This window comes from Podarcis gaigeae (genome assembly GCF_964106915.1).
Source record: "Podarcis gaigeae genome assembly, chromosome: 8".
Lineage (NCBI taxonomy): Eukaryota > Metazoa > Chordata > Lepidosauria > Squamata > Lacertidae > Podarcis > Podarcis gaigeae.
Genome location: NC_139684.1, coordinates 90,851,387 through 90,857,386, shown reverse-complemented (window position 1 = coordinate 90,857,386; position 6,000 = coordinate 90,851,387).

Below are 6,000 nucleotides of genomic sequence, written 5' to 3'. Positions count from 1 at the left end.
GAGCACCCTTTGGGTTTGGTCAGTCAGCCAGTTACAAATCCACTGAGTGGTAGCATAGTCAAGACCGCATTTTACCAGCTTCTTTACAAGAATATCATGGGGCACCTTGTCAAATGCCTTGCTGAAATCAAGGTAGGCTACATCCACTGCATTCCCTTCATCTACCAGGCTTGTAATTCTGTCAAAAAACGAGATCAGGTTAGTCTGACATGACTTATTTTTCAGAAATCCATGCTGACTATTGGTGATCACAGCATTCCTTTCTAGGTGCTCACAGACTGTTTGCTTAATGATCTGCTCCAGAATCTTCCCTGGTATTGATGTCAGACTGACTGGGCGGTAATTATTTGGGTCCTCTCTTTTCCCCTTTTTGAAAATAGGGACAACATTTGCCCTCCTCCAGTCTGCCGCGACTTCGCCTGTTCTCCAGGAATTCTCAAAGATGACTGCCAGTGGTTCTGAGATCACATCTGCCAGTTCTTTTAATACTCTTGGATGCAGTTCATCTGGCCCTGGAGACTTGAATACATCTAGACTAGCCAAGTATTCTTGTACTATCTCCTTAGTTATTCTGGGCTGTGTTTCCTCTGCTGAATCATTTGCTCCAAATTCTTCCGGTCGGGCATTGTTTTCTTTATCGGAGAAGACTGAGGCAAAGAAGGCATTGAGGAGTTCAGCCCTTTCTGTGTCCCCTGTTTGCATTTCACCATCTTCTCCTCTGAGTGACCCCACTGTTTCTTTGTTCTTCCTTTTGCTACGAACATACCCATAAAAGCCTTTTTTGTTGCTTTTAACCTCTCTAGCAAGCCTGAGTTTCTGTGCTTTAGCTTTTCTGACTTTGTGTCTACACGTGCTGGCTATTTGTTTGAATTCCTCTTTGGTGGTTTCCCCCATTTTCCATTTTTTGTACACATCCTTTTTTAATCTTAACTCAGTTAAAAGTTCTTTAGATAGCCACCCTGGCTTCTTTAGGCACCTTCCATGTTTCCGTCTCATTGGTATTGCCTGAAGTTGTGCTTTTACTATCTCCCTCTTAACAAACTCCCAGCCATCAGGAACTCCCTTTCCTTTTAGTATTACTGTCCATGGGATCTCACCCAGCACTTCCCTAAGTTTTATGAAGTTGGCTTTCTTAAAGTCAAGAAATTGAGTGCTAGTATGCTTGGCTGCTCCTTTCCGCTGTATAGTAAACTTCAGAAGAGCATGATCACTCGCGCCTAATGATCCTTCCACTTCTACCCCACTAACCAGGTCATCAACATTGGTTAGGACCAGATCTAAAATGGCTGTTCCTCTTGTTGCTTCTCCCACTTTCTGGACAATGAAGTTGTCTGCAAGGCCAATCAATCAATCAATCAATCAGCTGAACTGGGTTCCACACAGTCACAAAAGCAAATTAACCGAAAAAGCCTCAAAAACAAAATAGCAAAATAAATAGCAAAACCAAAAGCGCCAGATGCAGTGGTATCTTGGCTCTCAAACTTAATCCGTTCCGGAAGACCGTCTGACTTCCGAAATGTTCAAAAACCAAGGCACGGCTTCTGATTGGTGCAGGCGCCCGAAACAATAGCCAACAGCCGCATCGGATGTTTGGCTTTTGAAAAACATTCGAAAACCAGAACACTTACTTTTGGGTTTGGGGTGTTTGGGAACCAAGGCGTTTGAGAACCAAGTACCACTGTAGTCCAAAAAATCCTGGAGGGCACCAGTTTGAAGAAGGCTGTTCTGAAAAATACACAAATATGATTCTACGACAGATTGGAAACAGTGCTTTTGATACATTCTGTGGCAGATCCTTCAATGCCGAGAGATGGTGAGAGGGGCAGAAATAATTTATTTTGTGTTCATCAACGTGGCTTCTGTTCTGCCCCCTCTCCCTCTCGCTTGGGACGTTCAGGAGCGGCCAATTTCTTCCCCTCTCATTGCAGAGCTCTCAGGCGGGCCAGTAAGCTTTGGCAACACCCAGAGGATCACGAGCGGAAAAAAACACGTGACGTAAAGGCAAGTTAAGAAATGAAACTGAATGGTTTGCTTGCCTAGGATCCAGGAAATGTCCTGGCAGTCAGCCTGCCTGCAAAAGCCCTTTTACCCACAAAACGTGCATGTGGCGGTTGGGTGACACCTCCAGAGTGAAAGGGGCATTCTGCAAGTGCTCAGAGGTACTGCTGTTCCTGCACATAATTCAGGGCTTGGCTGGCGGAGTCTGAGACCCCTTCTGTTCACATTGAGCCTAGTTGTTTTCATGTTGCTGTTAAGAAAGCCTGGGATATTGCAGCTGCCAGAGAAAACTCTTGGGAGAAAGGCCATGGCAATCCTAGACAGTATCTTAAAAAGCAGAGACATCCCCTTGCCAACAAAGGTCCGTATAGTTCAAGCCATGGTTTTCCCAGTAGTGATGTATGGAAGTGAGAGCTGGACCATCAAGAAGGCTGGTCGCCAAAGAATGGATGCTTTTGAATTCTGGTGCTGGAGGAGACTCTGGAGAGTCCCATGGACTGCAAGAAGATCAAACCTCTCCATTCTGAAGGAAATCAGCCCTGAGTGCTCACTGGAAGGACAGATCCTGAGGCTGAGGCTCCAAGACTTTGGCCACCTCAGGAGAAGACTCCTTGATGTTGGGAAAGATGGAGGGCACAAGGAGAAGGGGACGAGATGGTGGGACAGTGTTCTCGAAGCTACAAACATGAGTCTGGCCAAACTGCGGGAGGCAGTGGAAGGCAGGAGTGCCTAGCGTGCTCTGGTCCAGGGGGTCACGAAGAGTCGGACACGACTAAACGACTAAACAACAATTAACAGAGAAAACTCAGGTCCTCACCTTGAGCAGAGGCAGGAATTTCAGTCTCTCAAGACACAAGCTGCATTTGTGTCAACTACCTTCACCTGCCAACCTAGCAGTTCGGAAGCATTCCAGTGCAAGTAGATAAATAGGTACCACTCCGGCGGGAAGGTAACGGTGTTTCCGTGCGCTGCTCTGGTGTCAGTGTTCCGTTGCGCCAGAAGCGGCTTAGTCTTGCTGCCCACATGACCCAGAAAAACTGTTTGCAGAGCAGACAAATGCCGGCTCCCTCGGCCTGTAAAGCGAGATGAGCGCCACAACCCCAGAGTCGTTTGCAACTGGAGTTAACTGTCAGGGGCACACAGCCCCCCTTTCTGTCCTCAGGTGTTTCCTCCCCCTCCAGCCTGTCCCACAGAAAAATGATGGAGTTAACAAGAAATCAATCAACAGACAGAGTTTTAAAAAATAAGGGAATGTTTTAATAATTACTTAACAAAACAAGGCTTCAATAATAAAACTTGGCTGTGTCTTGAATAATTTCACAGGTAGTAAAATATTTTCCTCTTCATTCCAAGATGAGGATAAACAATTAAATACAGGGCAAAAAATAGGAATACTTGAACTGAAACTATAATGAAGTCAACAACATAATAAATTGAAAAGGGATTCAATCCAAATCGAAGGTTATAATGTACAAAAACTACTATTATTGGTTTGAATTATATTAAGTATTACTTTACAATAGATAGGTATTTTCATTGTCTAAGTTGTCATTTTGACAGTTTTTTCTTTCTTTTTTCTTAGATATTGTATAACTACAAGAGTATATAAATCTTAGATTTGTAAATTTCATTATATACAAGTCAAGATCTATATCAGTCTAAGAATAATCATTGTAAGATTGTTTTTTTTTATGTATGCCTTTTTTGTTTGTTTGCTTTTATGTATGTTTCCGCGAACGAAAAAATAAATTAAAAAAAAAACACCACTGTCCCACAGAAGGAGAGCTCTGCTCCTGCCCCACAGCATCAGAAAGATGAAGCCTCCAACCCCCAACTCTGAATCCCATCTGCTGGAAATGGCAGGAGGGGAGAGTCCCCACTGCCCTCAGGTCCTGCTCCTCCACTTCCATCATGGGCCTCTGGGAAAAGGGGATGCTGGACTTTGGCCTGAGCCAGCAGACGCCTCCCAGGTTCCTGCGCTGGCTGGCTTTGGGCGAAGGTGCAGGGCAAGGTCCTGGAGGTGCTCAGTGGCAGCAAACGCTCTGAGCCACAGGCCAAGGCCAGGCTCTCCTCGCCCCCCCCCCCCCGTCTTCCTTGGCTGGAGGCGCTTTTGGGGAGGAGGAAAGCAGCTGCTCTACGGAAGGCTTTCTGCCACCCAGCCTCCCAAGGTCTCTCTCAAGGACTCCAGGAAAGAGAGCCACAACAAGATTACTGGGGGGAAGCAATTTATCTGCAGACAAAAACAGGAACTTTCAAAAATGTTACTTGCATAGACCTTGGCTCTGGGGCCAGAACCTCTTTCATTGCTAAAACATGCCAGGGACCAGGAGGGTGAAGGACGTCGAGTCTGGAGCTAGAGGAGATTTCCGGAGCCTGTATGCAGAATATCTCTCTCTTCCTGGCACATTCAGGGCACGAATTTAGGCACTAGGATAATCCAGAGGTGCCTTGTATTATACGTATTGCACTTAAGAGAATTTCATATCACATTTTCCAAAGAACTAGCAGTATAAAGTCTTCTGGCACCATAGAAGTGAATGCATTTTAAAGCACTTTTGGCCCTCCAGATGTTGTTAAACCACCTCTCCCATCAACCCTAGCAAGCACAGTCAATGACTAGGGATTATGGGAGTTGTAGTCCTGCAATATCTAGAGCAGGCTTCTTCAACCATGGCCCTCCAGATGGTTTTGGCCTACAACTCCCATGATCCCTAGCTAGCAGGACCAGTGGTCAGGGATGATGGGAACTGTAGTCTCAAAACATCTGGAGGGCCAAGGTTGAGGAAGCCTGGTCTAGAGGGCCTACAGCTGATGCCAGAATGTGTTTGTCCTTAAGGCGGCATATGAGAGAAAGCCAGGCTGCTCCTCATATTCCCAGCTGGGGATGGGAGGAGAGGCATCTCACCCTGGAAGTTGCCCAGGAGCACACACCCCAGTCCTTTGCCCTCCCCTTTAACATATCAGGCAATAATTTATTACATTTATAAATAACTTGTTACAGACATCAGCACTGACCTGAGAGCTTAACCTTTTTGGTTAGGTTTTAAAGAAGGAATGCAATATTGTGATATCTGCACTGCAGCGGGGTTGGGCTAGATGACCCTCAGGGTCCCTTCCAACCCGACAATTCTGTGATTCTATCAAAGCAACACAACTTGTCTTCTTCAAGTATTCATCGAAGGCAGGTATTCAGAAGTCTAGAAGGGACATTTGCAGCCTGGTGTTGCCAGTTCACGTTGGGGCTCCCAGTCCATGAGAGAATTTAATTTGCATCATGCTCATTGGAACAGGACTAGCGAGCCAAAGCTGTCCCCTCAAGGGCACCGTCAGAGGGTGGCAAATGGTCCAAAGGTCTGCCAAGGCAGGAATGAGGAATGTGGCCCAAGAAGTTTCTTTCTGGGCTGGCCAGAGAAATGCAGAGATTCGCAGGTCACGGGTACTCCCCAAATTCAAGATCCCAGGAAGAATGGCTCTGGCGAGAGGCTCTGCAACAGAGGAGCACCTGCCTTGGCACATCAGCAGGACATTTCCAGGTCAGACGACCACAATGCGCATGTGTTTGGGGGACCACCAAGCAGGTCTGGCCAAAGACAGAAGGTGGCGGCAGCAGCAGCAGCCCCAGCTTGAAGAGCTAGTCAAGACGCAATTCCGGGGCTGCTTCAGCCAACTGGCCACATGCTTGTAAGAGGTAGCAAAGGAGTCCCCGTCCCCCGAACTGAGCCGGCAAAAGGCAAGGCTGGCAAAAGATGCCCACCAGGGGTGGCAGCAGCAACTTTGCTTCAGGGAAAATGGGCTTGAGTACAGAAAGAGAGTTGGACTCCAACTCCCATCAGCCACAGCTAGCACAGCTAATGGTCAGGGAGTGCTGGGAGTTGGGAGTCCAACAATGTCTGGCGGGCCTGAGGTTCCCAGTCCCTGAACTAGGCAGAAGCCACCCCAGACCACCTGAGCCAACGCCTGCCCTGCTCCCTCCCGGCTACTGGGAGTCAACCTGTCAGGGCT